This window comes from Podarcis erhardii (assembly GCF_964252035.2).
Source record: "Podarcis erhardii genome assembly, chromosome: 7".
In the NCBI taxonomy this organism is placed as follows: Eukaryota; Metazoa; Chordata; class Lepidosauria; order Squamata; family Lacertidae; genus Podarcis; species Podarcis erhardii.
In genome coordinates, this window is record NC_138511.1 from 44933440 (window position 1) to 44949200 (window position 15761).

Sequence of the window (15761 nt, forward strand, 5' to 3'; positions counted from 1 at the left end):
CAGAACGACGACTCCTCAGCACTAAGCCAGCAAGGCACAGGGGGCCGGCCCCAGGGTGGAGTGGACTGGGGCGCGGGGGGGGGGACTCCTGCTTGCAACTCTCCGGGTGCCCCCTACCTAGGCAGGAGAGCGCTGGGCCGAGGGCGCTCGGGGGCTCCGGTGACATGTCGGCAGGCAGCGTGCCTGGGCACCGCCTCCGGAGCAGGGGGTAGGGGCTGCCTCCCCGGGAAGCGCGGCGAGGAGGCCGGCGGAGGGGAGCCGCGGCGGCGGGCGGGCATCGCAGCCATTTCCCGGCCACCCTCTTCGCTGCCCTATCGATTATGCAGATGGGCCGATCAATCTACCCTCTGCCGAGCCGAGCGCCGAGGCACTCCTGCCTGCCAAGGCGAGGCAAAGCGGAGAGGCAGCCCGCCCGCCCGCCGGACTCTCCTCCGCGCCTCGCCGCTGACCGGCGGCCAGCCCAGCCCGGGCAGCTCCTTCTTCTCCTCGTGGGCCGCCTCTCTCTCCTGCCTGCTTGCGATCGGTCGGAAACACCTGCGAGGGCGAGGGACACAAAGTTTGCCGGGGGGGCCCCGATCCAGGCGGGGGGCTGGCCGAGCCAGCCCCATGCAAAGCAGCCCAGGCGGGGCGGCGGAAAAGTTGCCACTTACGCGGCTGGCGGCGGCGTCCTCCCTCCTTCCTCCTCTTCTTCTTCGTCTCCCCCTCCTGCTGCTGCTCCGGCGAGGCGGTTAATCCCGGGAGAAGGCGGCGGCGGCGGGGCTACAGATCCCATGAAGGCTGCAGGATCGGCGCGCTCCGAGGAGGAGCCCGGGGTGGCGGTGACGGGACGAGGCGGCGACCGGAGCAGGAGCGACGGGGGCCAGAGCCAGGCGGGAGCCGCTTCCACTTGCGTCGCCGGAGCTGCTGCTGCTGCTGCCGCCGCCGCCGCTGCCCAGCAGCAGCAGCAGCATCGTTCTCGGGAGCGGGCGGGCGCCCCCCGGAGCGAGCGAGCGAGCAGAGGAAGGAAGAAGCGGGGCGGGCGGGCGGGCGAGCGAGCGAGCGGGGGGCCCGGACAGGCGAGCGGACGAGAGCCGGGCTGGCGGGGCGGCCGGAGCAGGAAGCGCCCGCGCTCAGATCTGCTGATTGGGGAGAAAAAAAACTCTTTGGATCTTTATTCTGCTAATTAGTTTCCTGCAAAAAATGGCTGATTAGTGCAGTGCGCATGTGCCTCATTACCCAGGCACGACGGGAAGGGCTAATTAGCCACCTTCTGGATCAATAAGATTCAGCCCAGGCGGCGGCGGGGGAGGGAGCGCGCGAGCGAAGCAGGGAAAGGGGGGGGGGGAGTGGCGGCGGCGGCGGCGGCGAGGAGGAGAGAGGGGGAGGAGGCGCGGGAGGGAGCGGGCAAGTGAGGAGGGAGATAGGAGGGGGGCTGGCGGGGCAGCCAGGAGGGCCAGAGGGAGGAGAAAAGGAGGAAGCTCTCCCAAACCGGGAGGGGGGAAGGCGGAGAGAGGGAACGGGGACCAGTCCGGGCCGCTACCCCCCCCCCGCATTCCATCGGGCTCCTCGGCCGCAGGGCCGCCTCCTCGTCCCCTCCCCCGCGGTGGGACGGGGCTGCAGCGGCGGCGGCGGGAAGTTGCCGAGAAAGTTGCTGCTCGGCGGGAGGAGCCCAACTTGGCCGCGGCCCCGATCCTCTGCCCCCGAGTTGGCCGGCTTTGCTTCGGGTGTGCCGTCGCCGCAGGAGGAAGCAGCTGCATTCCTGCGTTCCCCACCAAAGGTCGCTTCTTCGCGGCCCCCGTAACGGGCTGCGCCGTTTCCTCGTGCCCCGCTGAGTCGCTTCGGCCAGCCGCTGGGTTTGGAGCCTTTGCAGGAAGCTTCCTCCCCGCCTCACCACCCAAGTTCTTTTCCCCCGGAATGGCCGAAGACGTCCGGCAAAGGCGGCTGGCGTGGAAGTACGGGAGCCGCTGGAGCGGAGATCTTCTGCCCTCCGCCGCGCTTTGATTCCCTTTTCGGAAGGGCGCCGTTCTGCCTCCCCTTCCAGCTTCCTGCATTTCTGCTGGGGTGGCGAGGCCGGCTCTGGACATGTTTGTTTGCTCAAAGACAACCGATAAACGGGGACTGCCGAATTGGGACAGGCACGCATCCTTCAGCGGCTTTTTCCTTTGGGGTTGGGTGGCTTTTTAGAACGTGTCGCAGCGAATGCACCGAACGAGCGGAGCTTTCTCGGTATTTTAGATGCTAGCTAACAGATTAAAACTGTACGTATTTAATTCGAGACATTCTGCAACCACTATTCGTGTGTATGTAATAACAAGCATGCATAATGGTGAATGTATCCGTAGGAGGCGTGCGGAGGTGCCGTGTCTGCCTTGCAGATATTTATGTGACCGCTTTCGGGTACTTGGTACCCACACGTTTGTTTTCTCTTTGTGATGGCAAAATGGTTATTTTAAAAAATAATTAATTTTTCTAGAAATGAGAGTGCTGGACGCTCCTGGGTGCATTTTTTCAGTTTGTCAACTACAGTTTGTGCCCCTCATCCCTGGGGAAGGAAATCCAAATTGATGATCAATCTGTGTAGCAGGAATGCCTCCTACTACTCTTGGCATTTGAGCTCTGCAGAAAAGCGACAGGGATGGGGGCCAAACCAAAGTGCTTGGGTTTCTACTAAGAAAGCAAGAGAATATCTGGGGAGGTGTAGGGTGTTTAATCTTGCTGCAAATAGTGTCTTATCCAGAGATCATGGGCAGCTCTTCCATCCCCAGTTTGTCTGTATGTGCCTCAGCCCAGCTAGCTGGCTTGTGTACTGCAGTCCTTCCATCTCCTTTCACATGTGGATTCTATCAGTGTAAACATGCCAAAGCACATCTGTCTGTACAATTAATACAATGATCCAAGCATCATTCTTTAATTGGCTTTCTCAGCTGTTCGCCCCCCCCCCCCTTGCAGTCTTGTTCTGCTCTGATTTCCAGATCTAAGTTGCCCTAAATAGAAGGCTGCTTTTACCACTAAGGCAGAAGAAGGGTTAATATGCAGTAGCAGAAGAGTGGTGTGCTCTGGGGCATTTTTAGCTGCCTCTGGAAAAGGTGTAGGGGAGATAATCAAAACCTGGCTAACTATGGGCTTAAGCTTTGGCAGGTGCCAGAAGTAGAGGTGGAAGAACAGCTCTGACTTCGAGGCAGGATGGAAGAAATTAGAAGCTTTCTTCTTCCTAACGCAGAAGAGAACAAAATTGCACAAAATGATGTGGGCTCAATAGTATCTCAGAGATGAAATAGAGGTGCTTGATACACCTTGTGAACTGCTGTATTTTTTTGAAGTTTTTGCCAGATGGGTATTAAATTAAAAAATACTCTTATTAATAGAGAAATGTTCGTGGGTGAGCAGACAGCTCACTATAACTGCTGTGAACAACTGAACACATACATTCAGAGAAAATGTGGCGTTAACACTGGAAAAAGGCACATTGTAAGACCCCCCCCCAAATTAAATATTTGCCTAAAGAAAAATAAAAGAAATGACAAACTTTTCTTTTGTGAAATGGCTACATAAGTAGGAGCACCTTGTGAAAACCAGCAAGTTTATTTAGGTTTTTTTTTGTCTCTTAAGACAAAAGTGCTGGAAATAGAAAAGGTGAGGTGGGGATTCTTGCTGTAAGGCATTTGGTCTGCCAAGCACTGATTTGGCTGAATATAGTCCCCCTCTGTAAACTGAAGCAGGAGATCCATAAAAGTCCCAAACATGGATGAGACTGACGCTTCACTCTAAACTGAGTTATACAAAGAGATCAAATGGTAAAAATCGAAGTAACTTGTGGAATAAAAGCTATTGGAAATGCTGCAGTTGTGGCATTTTCAGAAGTAGGACTGTTCCCCCCCCCCCCCCCCCGCATCTGAATTAAACTGGGGAGGGGTACACTTAAGCCAGAGGTTACAGGATTGAAAGTTCCATTGGCTCAACTTGCCTGTTGCCTTGAGCCATGGTAAAGTTATACTGCCTTGGGGTCAATGGACTTGAGCTTCTTTTCTAAGATGTAACCTTCCTTGCTGGAAGACACCTCAGGGTATGTACAGTAATTTTGTTGTTGTTGCTTGAAAATGTAGCAAAGGAGCGAGAATGCAGCTTGCAAAAGTAAACACATCTAATGCTGTGAAAATGTTGGTCAACTTAGATGTATAGCCACTAAGCTAGCAATATATTACTTCTGTATAAAGTTCCTAACAGTTGCTGCTAAACAAGTGTTAGGCATGGTACTAGTAAACTATTTGAAGGTACCGTATTTATCAGAATTCCCATTCTCTCTGCTCCTTCGCAATGGATATGTGCAACCAACACCTAATACCAGGAGTATGCAGCCTTCTCAGCATTTCTTTTCCTAATTTAGCTGCACAGTCTATAAATGCTTTGATTGTATTTTGATTTGGAAATTTTCTTGTTTGAACAAAATCAACTCCACAGCACAGGGGAGGAAAAGGAAATGGCTGCTGTTAAATAAGTAGAGCTGATTTATTAATGTGAGGGCTTCACAGATCAGAAACTCTTGAGGGCTGCTTCCCTCTACATGGCAAGTCAAAGCAGCCTCTGGGGCTGAGATGCAGAAATGCCACTGGGATCTTAAGAGGGGAGCCGGAGAGATGGACTGTTGCAAAGCTCCTCAAACCAGAAGGCTGATTTATATCAGCAAGTGTGTTATTGCTTAAAGGGTTGTGACTCGGGATCTGCCTTTTTGCACAGAAAGACAGCAGAAGATCTGTTTACATTTCTTCTTGAGAGAAGTTTTCTCTAGCCTCTTCAAAGAGACTTTTTTCTTCATGAACACCCTATCCTCTCCCCCCCCCCCCCTGCACATAGTATCGTAGTCAATAAGAATGGGTGGCTATCAGTGAATTAAGTTACGCCTCACCTTTCTATATCATACTGTACAGAGGCAGCAATCAGGTATTGTTTCTAGTCTATTATCCCTGTTATACTAACATTTGTTACTAACAGACCTTGTATGACAGCCTTGTACAATGGAACTATTTTATATTTAATGTGACATTTTTAATTGTTGGAGAAAAAAATTTAATCAGTATAAATATTTGCTAAATTCTTTCTTATTCAAAGTCTTTGCTTATACACAGCTTTAGTTGGTACTGTCTGATTATTATATTGATGTCAACTTAAAATTTATCCCAATAAGCAGTTACTAAGAGTTTGCACTGTTTGTTTAAGGAAAATTAAGTAAATATGAATTTAAATTAAAACCTAGGATTGAATTATAGGCTGAAGGTGCAGTCTCCCTTCCCCAGTACCATTCATAGAACTTGATTTGGTAAACCTATCAAATGATATTTTAAAAGAGTCCTTCTCTGCCTAAAGCTACCTTCAAAACCACAGCCTCACACACAAGACATCCTATAAATCTTTAAAGGAGTTAGATCCCTGGGTATATTTGCCTGCCTGCCTGTCCTTGTATGTAACTGGGAAATGCCTGGTTTATTGCTTTTCTGCATGAAAACCTGAACCATTAAAAAAATTACACATATGTATTGCTATGGGGAAGCTCTTAATAGCCACTCTTTTTATTACCTGACATGCAGATACTTAGCTGCACAAAATCATGCATCCTAGCTTTTGATAGATGCAATACTGCAGGTACCCTGCTCATGATCATATATGTTCATCTCTCTCTGGAGCCTTATTTCTAAAGCTCAAATCAAATGAGGCCAAGAATTGCTTTAATATAGTTTTGCTAGATACACAACCCATTGGACAAACATTAAACTTGGAGAATATTTATTTATTGTAGTATGAGGAAGTGTATGTGCAAGTCTTCTTGTCTGCAAACAGAACCCCTTATTTTTCAGGGGGATGAGTAATAATGTTTACAAAAGTGGCTTGCAGAGACCCAGATTCTCCAACAATTCCTCCGATCAACTGAGACCTGGATGGCAGTGGCATCTTCTCAGCTTTTTGAGTGCCAAAGCCAAGAATTCTGCAGGTGCCAAGCTTTGAGATGCCCCCCTACCCACAGCAGTTTTATGAAAGTCTGTGTCAGTACTGGACAGCTTCCCGTCTGTCTTTGAATGATTTTGTGTGTGTGTGTGTGTGTGTGTGTGTGTGTGTGTGTGTGTGTTTTGCTACTTTTTTCACCAGGTGCCTTAGCTGAAAGGCAAGCCTAACTGGTCTGTACTCCGGTGCTATGGTCTGGACAGTGCTGAACCTGGCTTTCCTTTTGTCTTGGCTGTTAAAGAAGTAGTACTACCTATTTCCTTCTCTCCCAACCAAAGCTGTTCTGCAGTTTTCTAGTGGAACAGCTAGAGATTTTGGAATGGTGGACTAATGATTACTAGTCTGAATATTTTCCCCCATATCTCTATAAAGTCTCAAACCTGCAAACGCCATACACACACTAGCCCTTATAGAGCTAAAAGGTATGAGTCCAGAGATACCCCTGTTACCTGGCATCGTATGCTCTTGCTGCCAGGCTGAGAAAATGGTGAAGGAATAAGGTAAGAGGTCCTCTCAAAAAAGCAAAAAGTCTGAAGTCTTTAACCGTTCCTCCTCTCCTAAAAGAGAGCCAATGCTGCAGGAAAACATTTGCTCATCGTGCTGCTTAAGCCAGCACACTTGAATGATATTCTTCCAGGAAGTGCTTACTGCTAGCTGGAGCTGTGCTGTGTGTTCACTGTATCCTATCAGTATCCACCAATCCATTGCGAGTGCCTTCAGAGCTGTCTGTTAAGATAGTTCTAAAGCCTGCTTTTCCCAATAGGGGTTGGAGAGTGTGTGTACAAGTGCTTTCTGGGATAGCCTGGCATTGCTGTTCTAGTTTCTTCAAAGACAGTAAGAAATAAAATATTTTGTTGTTGTTTCTTTCTGCCCATTTCTTCAAGAGGCAAATACCGCTCTTCCAAGTTTCTGGCTAAAAAAAATCCTATGCTAGTGTGTCTCCCTACAGAAGGCAGAACCAGGAGCACCATCCCATCTTTCCTTTACCGCCAAATTGTAGATCTATATTAATTTGTCTTGACATAGATTTCAGACATCAGAATCCTGAGTGCATTTCTTAATTAAAATATGAATAATGGCAATTGAAGGTGCCACAATGTGAAAGAGTCAACTAAGCTTCAGTCCACTGAGGGTAAATTAGAGGTACACATGACAGCTCTAAGGCAGATAGGGGGTTGGAGTGGAATGCACCTCTGTAAACTATTACTGGGCTAAGTTCAAGGTGTTGGTTTTGGTATATAAAGTCCTTTATAGCATGGGACCAGGATATCTGAAATATTATACCCTGTACATACCCAATCACTGTGCTCTGTGGGTGAGGACCTCCTGCAGACCCCAGCTTATGGGATGCCTTCCCCCAGAGAGGTTTGCCTGGCACCAACCCTCCATGATTTTTTAGTTGTAGGTGAAGAAGCCCTTCCTGTTGTCACAGGACTTTTAATGACAATCTATCAGGTGCTCTAATTTTTCCACCAAGCTCTCTTTTGCTGTGTTTGATGCCATGTTTAAATTGTTTTGGCTACTGTGTTTTGTTGGTTTTAGGTTTTTTTTTGTTTAGCTTCCTGCTTTGTAAATTTTCTTTATTAAATATTAAAAGTGTTATTTTATTGTAAATTCTATTTTGGTATTTTATTGTCTATGTAAACTACACATGAAATGAAAAGCACATATAATGGGTGTTCCATAAATAAATTAATTGTTCTTTAAAAAAAATTATTTAAATCTCCTTACCATAGAAGCAGAAGTTAGTAATAGCCTCCAATTTTCTATGGACATTGCACTAACCTCCTTTGCATCACTAGACATCTGCATATTTATTATTTTAAAATTTTATTTAGGACATATACTGAATTTCTCATTCAAAAGCCAATGTGGGCATTTGTAGGTCCTATTCTCTTCAACAGACTGTTATGTTCAAATTAGACCGCATTCCTAATGTGGGAGTTATCAAGGTAGCTTAACGCCCTTATCTGAGCTTGAGCCATCAGCATAAGTGAGACTGGAGGAACAAATGATGTTTCCATCTGTTTCCTGGTTGTTTTTAATTGTGTCCAGTGGAAGGGGAAATGGTGGGTTGGTGGGAGGTTAGACATACTCTGAAGCATGTTTAAATCTCCCAATTTGAGGGTATGGTAGGGGAGTGGGAGGTTTTAGAATTCTCTAGATCTCAGCCACTTCCCAGAAATCCTCCCCTTTAAAAACTCTTATGACATCAAGTGGGCTAGAGCTTCAGAGGAGCCATCAGCACTGGAGAGGAAGGCTCTGACATCAAAGGGCCTCCCAAGAATCAGAACTGCACACTTTTCGTTATTAGGTGAATTTTATGCAGGTTTATGCAGTGGGGTCGTGCAATTCTGCAACCTGACTGTCCCTCAGTTGTTCTATTCCTCCTATACATTACAGGCATGTTACATGAAGAGTGAGATCTTCACACTTTTCATTGCCTGAGCCTATGACAAGCACCTACTCTGAGCAGCTGCATGTGTTGCTGGTCCTCTAGGCTTGGGTCTTCTGCCCGTGGTTGACAGGAAAGGCTGGATGACTCGGCAGCCAGCATCAGGGTAGTGGTGAGACAACAATGACATCTTGTCTAACTGGACTTGCAGGGTAAGAGGGCCATCAGGTTTTCACACTAAGCATCAAGAGAGGAGCACTCACAGAAGCGAGCTACTAAGCTTCAGCCACACTTGTTTTCATTCTGCAAAGTAGAATCTGTCTGCTTGGAGTGTTCATAATGGGATAGCAACACACAGGCATCAGGATCTGCTGCATGGGATGTTTATTCCTCTTGCTTGAATGGTGATAAGAAAAAGTGCCTAGAGGGGGCAGGGAAAGCAAATGCTTTTGCCTCCCAGTAACACTGGAAAAAGGGGGATGGAATGGTAAAGGGAACCCTGGTGTTGTCCTTAAGTCGCTCAGTGGAGAGAGAGGAACAATCTACTTGAAACTCTGATTGAATCTTTCTGAACAGTGAGGTCTCCCAGCTGAGTCTGCATGAGTAAGCGTCTGCCAGAATCACAGGATTGGCTGAGCTTTATGTGAAGGCTTTGCTGAAAGGCTTGTTAAGGAAGCACTGCTGACCAGGCCATCCAATTGCATCATGCTTCAGAAACGAAATGTGCTGCAGCTGGGAGTCACACGTTGGTGGCTTCCGGCAACAGAGGGATAAAATAACCAACTCTTTCCCACCCTTGGGGCCTGTGCCTCAGAGAATCTCCTGCACTTCCACCCAGCAGCTAGAGCCAATCTAGCAAGGAAAATGAAAGCACTTTCTGCTGCAGGCTGTGTGAAGTGGGTTGGAGGGACAGGTCAGTTACATCAACTTTCCCCAAAATAAAAAATGCAATTATTTATTAATTTATGAATGGCCTTTGGCAAGTGTCAAGGTAATTTGCAAACAAAAAACAGCTAAATATAATTGCAATTTAAAAACAGCGTAAAATGAACATCTAGGGCAGAGGATTTTTTCATCCAGTGGATGTTAGCCTCATATTGCTTTTGTTATGTATCCTGTGGTTTGGAGTTTGAGCCTGGCAGTGTCTAAGATGCTGCAAGATTCTTCACATGCAAAGGTTCTGTGCTTTCCACTGAAATCCAAGGAAGCACAGGAAACACATTTGGTTTACTAGCACACTCTCTCCCATTAACCCGGTCCTCTACTAGTTCACAATACTGGACTACCTGGTACAGCAAGCCACCTCTCCCAATAGCACTACCTGGTACAGCAAGCCACCAATACCCAATAGCACTGGTGACTTAAGCTGCAGTCCTTTACTCACTTGAATACTGTAAATGCTGTTGAATTCAACAGGGCTTACTTCTAAGTAGAATTACACTATAAACCAGTGGGTTTTGAAAATACTGAGGTGACAGTAAAATGGCAAAATGAAGAAGTGGGTGCTTGCTGGGGCCTCTAGCATAAGGTGCATTAACAATTGTGGCTCTGGGGACCTGGAATCGTCCTGTTCTGAAGTTGTATTGAACAAGCACCTTCATCTCAAAATGCTCTGGGTTTCAGGAAAAGTGCTTTTAGCAGCCCTCCAAGCTCTTGAGTTCCCTGGCTTGAAAGTATCTCCTCTTTTCCCTCAGCCTCCTTGGGGAAAACTGCTAAGAGTGTTTAGTTACAAGTATGGACCTACCCAGCAACACACTTACTCCCTCCCTTCATCTTGCCTAGCAAAGAATTAAAATGCAAATCAGAATTGACGGGCCACATTTAAAAGAGAGGAGTCTTCATATCTGATTTTTTGTTTACTTGGGCTTTTAATTTTGCATGTGAATTGGGACCCCTACAAACTGGAGTTTTCTTGCTGGTGTATTCTGCAACATGTCATCCAAGCAATAATAGTGTATTAGTGATGGATATATACTAGACCATCTGCACATAATTCTACTTTATTTGTAGAATGCTTCCCCAATGTTACTGTGTTATTGCCATCTGGAGGGGAACTCTTGCATTATAGTTCACACTATGTCCTTTCAAATATATTTATAGGAGGGGAGTTATTGGGTTTTTTGTTCTTGTTTTTATTATGTATTTTGTGTTCTCATTTTGTATTTTTATGTTGTGAACCACCTTGTGATCTTCAAATGCAGGGTGATATACAAATTTGATTAATAATAATAATAATAATAATAATAATAATATAGCACAACAAAAGCAGGTCATAAAACCCCTGGAACATTTGTGGTATGAAAAGGTACTGGATTTCAGTAGGAAGCCATAGGACATGCACCTATTCCAAACAAAGCAGTATGATCACCCTGAACCATTTGAAGGTGCAAACAGTATTGAAAGCCAGGTTGCATGTAACAGCCCCAATATTATTATGAATGCACAATTTAAAACATATGTATATCACCTCCTCCTTGCAGATTGCTCTTCTTGCTCCCCACGTCTGCACATACAAATTCCTGCTGACCAAGATCATTGTCCATAAGGCTTTCCTGCACTAAGTTATTAGTGTGGCTGCCCCTTAGTATTGACTATCTGCATGTGCAAAAGGATAAATCACTTCAGGTCTCAAAGGCTTCCTTTATCACACAAGCCATTCCTTGAGCAATAAAGAAAATCCTATACCTCATCTCTTGCACACCGTGATGCACATCTTCTTTCAGCATGATACATCTGTTGTGGGCTTGTTGGATTTCTACAGTATTCAGATGGTAATACTTTGTACCTGAGGTGAAATGGGGCCCTTCTCCAGAACAAGAGCATTTTCACTGTTGATGTGACTGTTCCCTGCAGGCAGTCCAGGGGGACTTCTAGACCCCAGAGGAAGTGAGGGAAATCCTAGCAGGTCCAGAATATGAAAGGAACCACCCATGCAGGTACCTTAGTTTTTCAAAGGGTCATTTATCCTGGGAACCATGTGGCAAGGTTTAGAGCTAGCACTGGAAGCTTTCCCTGGGCACTTGGGCCCACAGCCAAAACATGCAGCTTAAAGGAAATGTAAAAGACACAAGAACCTAAAACTGTTTATTTTAACTCTCAGAAAGGCAGGGAGATGCTGGTGCCTCTGGATACTGCTGGCAGCCTAAGAAGTCAGATTCTTGGGGGAAAGGTTATAGCAGCTCATTAGAGTGCCTAATAAAACTGTCTACAGATGTTCACTGCCCATCCTGATACTCTTTGAAAGAATAGGACCTGAGTAGGTCCCAGATAAACCTGAATAGCATTTCATCACTCATGCAGCATTCCTTAGAACTGCACTAACAGAATCACCATGATTACAGGGCCCAGCAAGCATCCTGCTATGTGCTGACTGAATGCCACCTGCAAATATTGGTAGAAAGATGGTGGAATGTTGGTGGTCATTAGTCATTACATCCAATATCAGTGGGGCTTGTGAAACCCATCTTGCACACACACTGCCAACATGAATAATAATAATAATAATAATAATAATAATAATAATAATAATAATAATAAATTTTATTTATATCCCGCCCTCCCCAGCCGAAGCCGGGCTCAGGGCGGCTAACAACACTAAAACAGTGCAACATTATAAAAACATTATAAAAATTAATTAAAATCAAAATTGATGGCAACCATAAACTAAAGTTTTGTAAAGATTGCCAAAGGAGGGAGTCAGGCTGCGCCCTGACCAAAGGCCTGGTGGAACAGCTCTGTCTTGCAGGCCCTGCGGAAAGATGTCAAGTCCTGCAGGGCCCTTGTCTTTTGTGACAGAGCGTTCCACCAGGTTGGAGCCGCAGCCGAAAAAGCCCTGGCTCTACTTGAGGCCAGCCTAACCTCTCTGTGGCCTGGGACCTTCAAGATGTTTTTATTTGAAGACCGTAAGTTCCTCTGTGGGGCATACCAGGAGAGGCGGTCCCGTAGGTACGAGGGTCCTAGGCCGTATAGGGCTTTGAAGGTTAAAACCAGCACCTTAAACCTGATCCTGTACTCCACCGGGAGCCAGTGCAGCTGGTATAGCACCGGATGAATGTGATCTCGCAGCGAAGACCCCGTAAGGAGTCTCGCTGCAGCATTCTGCACCCGCTGGAGTTTCTGGGTGAGTCTCAAGGGCAGCCCCACGTAGATCGAGTTACAATAATCCAGTCTGGAGGTGACCGTCGCGTGGATCACAGTGGCTAGGTCAGGGCGAGAGAGGTAAGGAGCCAACTGCTTAGCTTGGCGGAGATGAAAAAATGCCACCTTTGTTATAGCTGCAATCTGCGCCTCCATGGAGAGGGAGGTATCGAAGATTACACCCAAACTCTTAACGGATGGTGCTGGCACTAATTGCACCCCCGCAAGAGATGGGAGTTGCCCCCTCAATCCCATATCGTCCCCTCCCAGCCAGAGGACCTCTGTCTTCGAAGGATTTAACTTCAACCGGCTCCCACGTAACCATCCAGCCACAGCTTCCAAGCATCTGATCAGTGTGTCTGGGGCCGAGTCAGGATGGCCATCCATCAACAGATAGAGTTGGGTGTCATCAGCATACTGATGGCAGCCCAGCCCAAAACTCCGGACAAGCTGGGCGAGGGGGCGCATAAAGATGTTAAAAAGCATCGGGGAGAGTATCGCACCCTGGGGCACTCCACACACCAAGGAGTGGCGGGATGACAATTCCCCCCCCCAAGCACCACCCTCTGTCCCCGACCAGAGAGAAATGAACGCAGCCATTGAAGGACTGTGCCCTGGATCCCCACGTCGGCAAGGCGGTGGTCCAGGAGTTCGTGATCGACCATGTCGAAGGCTGCTGACAGGTCTAGAAGAATCAGCAGCCCCGACCCGCCTCGATCCAGCTGCCTGCGGAGATCATCTGTTAGGGTGACCAGAGCCATCTCGGTCCCATGACCAGCGCGGATGAAGAGGTACATCTTGTCTTTGTGCTCCATACATCTACCCCAAAAGCAATATAGCTAGGACTACAACTTCCTATCACTGCTGAGATACCCACAAGGAAACATATAATGCAATCAATTGTTAATCCTGAAGGCAATACATTGGTTGGTATGGAAGGAAGAGGCAGACAACACTAGAAAGGGTAGGAGGTTTCAAGAGGGACAAACAAGATTATATGGTGAGAGATAATTCAACTGTTGTACACCCATTTATCTCCATCATTAAACTACAACCTAGGCTTATATGGGTGGGCTCTATATGAAACAGAGCTGAGCCAGCTGAAAGCAAAAGGTGGCAGATCCCTAGAGGAAAACCAGCAGGAACTAGGGTGTATACAGTTTTAAGACAAATCTGCCCTAAAAGGATAATGAGGGTGAAATTGTTTATGATTGCTCAAATGTGGAGAGGCACCCTATAGGTGTTTATAGGCTAATACAATAAGTTTCTGAGCCATGGTGAGTGAGCTGGAGTGCTTGGTCTTAGAGGAGAGCAGAAATATAGTGAGCATAATGGAAGTCTGGTGGAAGGGAGAAAACCAGTGGGACATGGTTATCTTCAAATACAAATTCTATAGGAAGGACAGAAAGGGTGTGCTGAAGGTAGTGTTGCTCTTTATGTCAAAGAGGTCATATGAATTCAGCACACTAGAAATCGCAAAAGGGATGGACTCCTCCACAAAATCACTGTGGATGGTAATACCAGGCTTCAAAAGTAGTTTAGTACTGAGGATGTACTACTGTGCCCCCAATAAAAATGCCTAGGATTAACTTGAGGTGGAGCATGACACCAATGAGAAAGCCAAAAGAGGAAGTGCTGTAGTAATGGGTGGCTTCTATTATCTTCACATAGATTAGATGCATGACTGTTCGAGTAAGTACAAAGAAGGAAAATTTCTAGATACCCCCAAATACTGTGTCCTAGAATAGTTGGTCATGGAACCAGCCAGCCAGACAGTGACTCTGGTCTTAATCCTAAGTGGCACCCAGGACTTGATGTGAGATGCAAGTGGTATTGAATTGGTTTGGAACACTGATTATAATACTATCAAATTCAACAAACAGTGGTACCTCTGGTTACAAACTTAATTCGTTCCAGAGGTCCGTTCTTAACCTGAAACCGTTCTTTTTTTTTAAAAAAAAAAATAATATTTACTAACATTTTAAAGACTACAAAAGAAAGGAAAAAAAGTTAAACAAAACAATACAATATAATACAAAAACAAAAACACCACACAACACCAAAATATTAAATTAACAAAACAAAATAAACACAATTTAAAACACATCCAATAATTTCAGTATCTTGTCTTTCATTCCCTTGTTTCAACGACCTCCTCACACCTCCCTTTTTGTATTCCACTTTAATTAACTTAATTAACTTTAATTAACAGTTAATTAACCTGAAACTGTTCTTAACCTGAGGTACAACTTTAGCTAATGGGGCCTCCCGCTGCCGCTGTGCCGCCGGCGCACAATTTCTGGTCTCATCCTGAGTTAAAGTTCTTAACCTGAGGTACTGCTTCCAGGTTAGCGGAGTCTGTAATCCAAAGTGTTTATAACCCAAGGTGTTTGTAACTCGAGGTACCATTGTATGTTTAAATGGAAAACTGCTGAGAAAATCCAACACCATCACATTTGACTTCAAAAGAGGTGCATCTGAAAAATGAGGTGACTGGTAGAAAGGAATTTGAAAGAGAAAGTCAAATGGATTAAATATCTCCAAAATATCTGGAGGTTATTCTCAATAATAGAAGCTCAGCTAGAATGTATAATACATTCAGGAAAGGTAACACTAAGGCCAAGAGGATGCCAGCTTGGTCAATGAGCCAAATCAAGAAAGCTCTTAGAGATAAGATTGCTTCCTTCAGAAAATGGAAACCTTGTCCAAATGGGGAAACATACACACCCCTTTTCATCCAACTAGTTCTCACCAATCCCTGCCTAGTTGTTATGCTCTTCCAAAATCAAATCAGAGACAGTAGGTATTTTCCCACTCACCAACCTGGCAATCATTAGTAGTAACACTACCTAAGTTATTGGGGATGGAAGACAGGGCAGAAGGGGAGACAAAGTGCAAGTATGGCCCCATCTCATCACCTGATGTCTCTGTCCACTACCATAGCACCCTCTGCTGATAACACCAAGTCATACAAGGTGATTAAAACTTATCCCCAAGCTGGGTGAATGGGCATTAAATGGCAAGTGTGTTTCAATGTAAGGAAGTGTAAAATGATAGAAATTGGGGTAAGAAAAATCCTACTTTCATATATACTATTCTGGTCTTAACCAACGGTGACAACAAATCGTAATGTCGTGACGAATAGCTGAATGACAATGTATGCAGCAGCTATGAAACAGACAAATTAAGAAAGGAATCAAAATAAAACTGTCAATATCTACAGTGCAGCAACTCTTGAAATACTGTGTACAGTTCT

The 15761-nt window shown here is 45.9% G+C and overlaps 1 protein-coding gene across 18 annotated transcripts in view; it reads right to left on the reverse strand.

The window, feature by feature from the left end:
- Nucleotides 1–15761, reverse strand: part of ZFHX3 (zinc finger homeobox 3) — a 349711-nt gene that overhangs the window by 174068 nt on the left and 159882 nt on the right. For 2 of the 18 annotated variants that reach the window (XM_081871749.1, XM_081871747.1), the window contains exon 1: nt 651–1316. The exons of 14 other annotated variants lie outside the window; for them this stretch is intronic. The gene's annotated coding sequence lies outside the window, so the exon portion shown is untranslated. Of the gene's footprint in view, nt 1–117; nt 238–650; nt 1317–15761 lie in introns of those variants that run through there. 2 more of the 18 variants (XM_081871753.1, XM_081871750.1) reach the window with 2 other exon arrangements.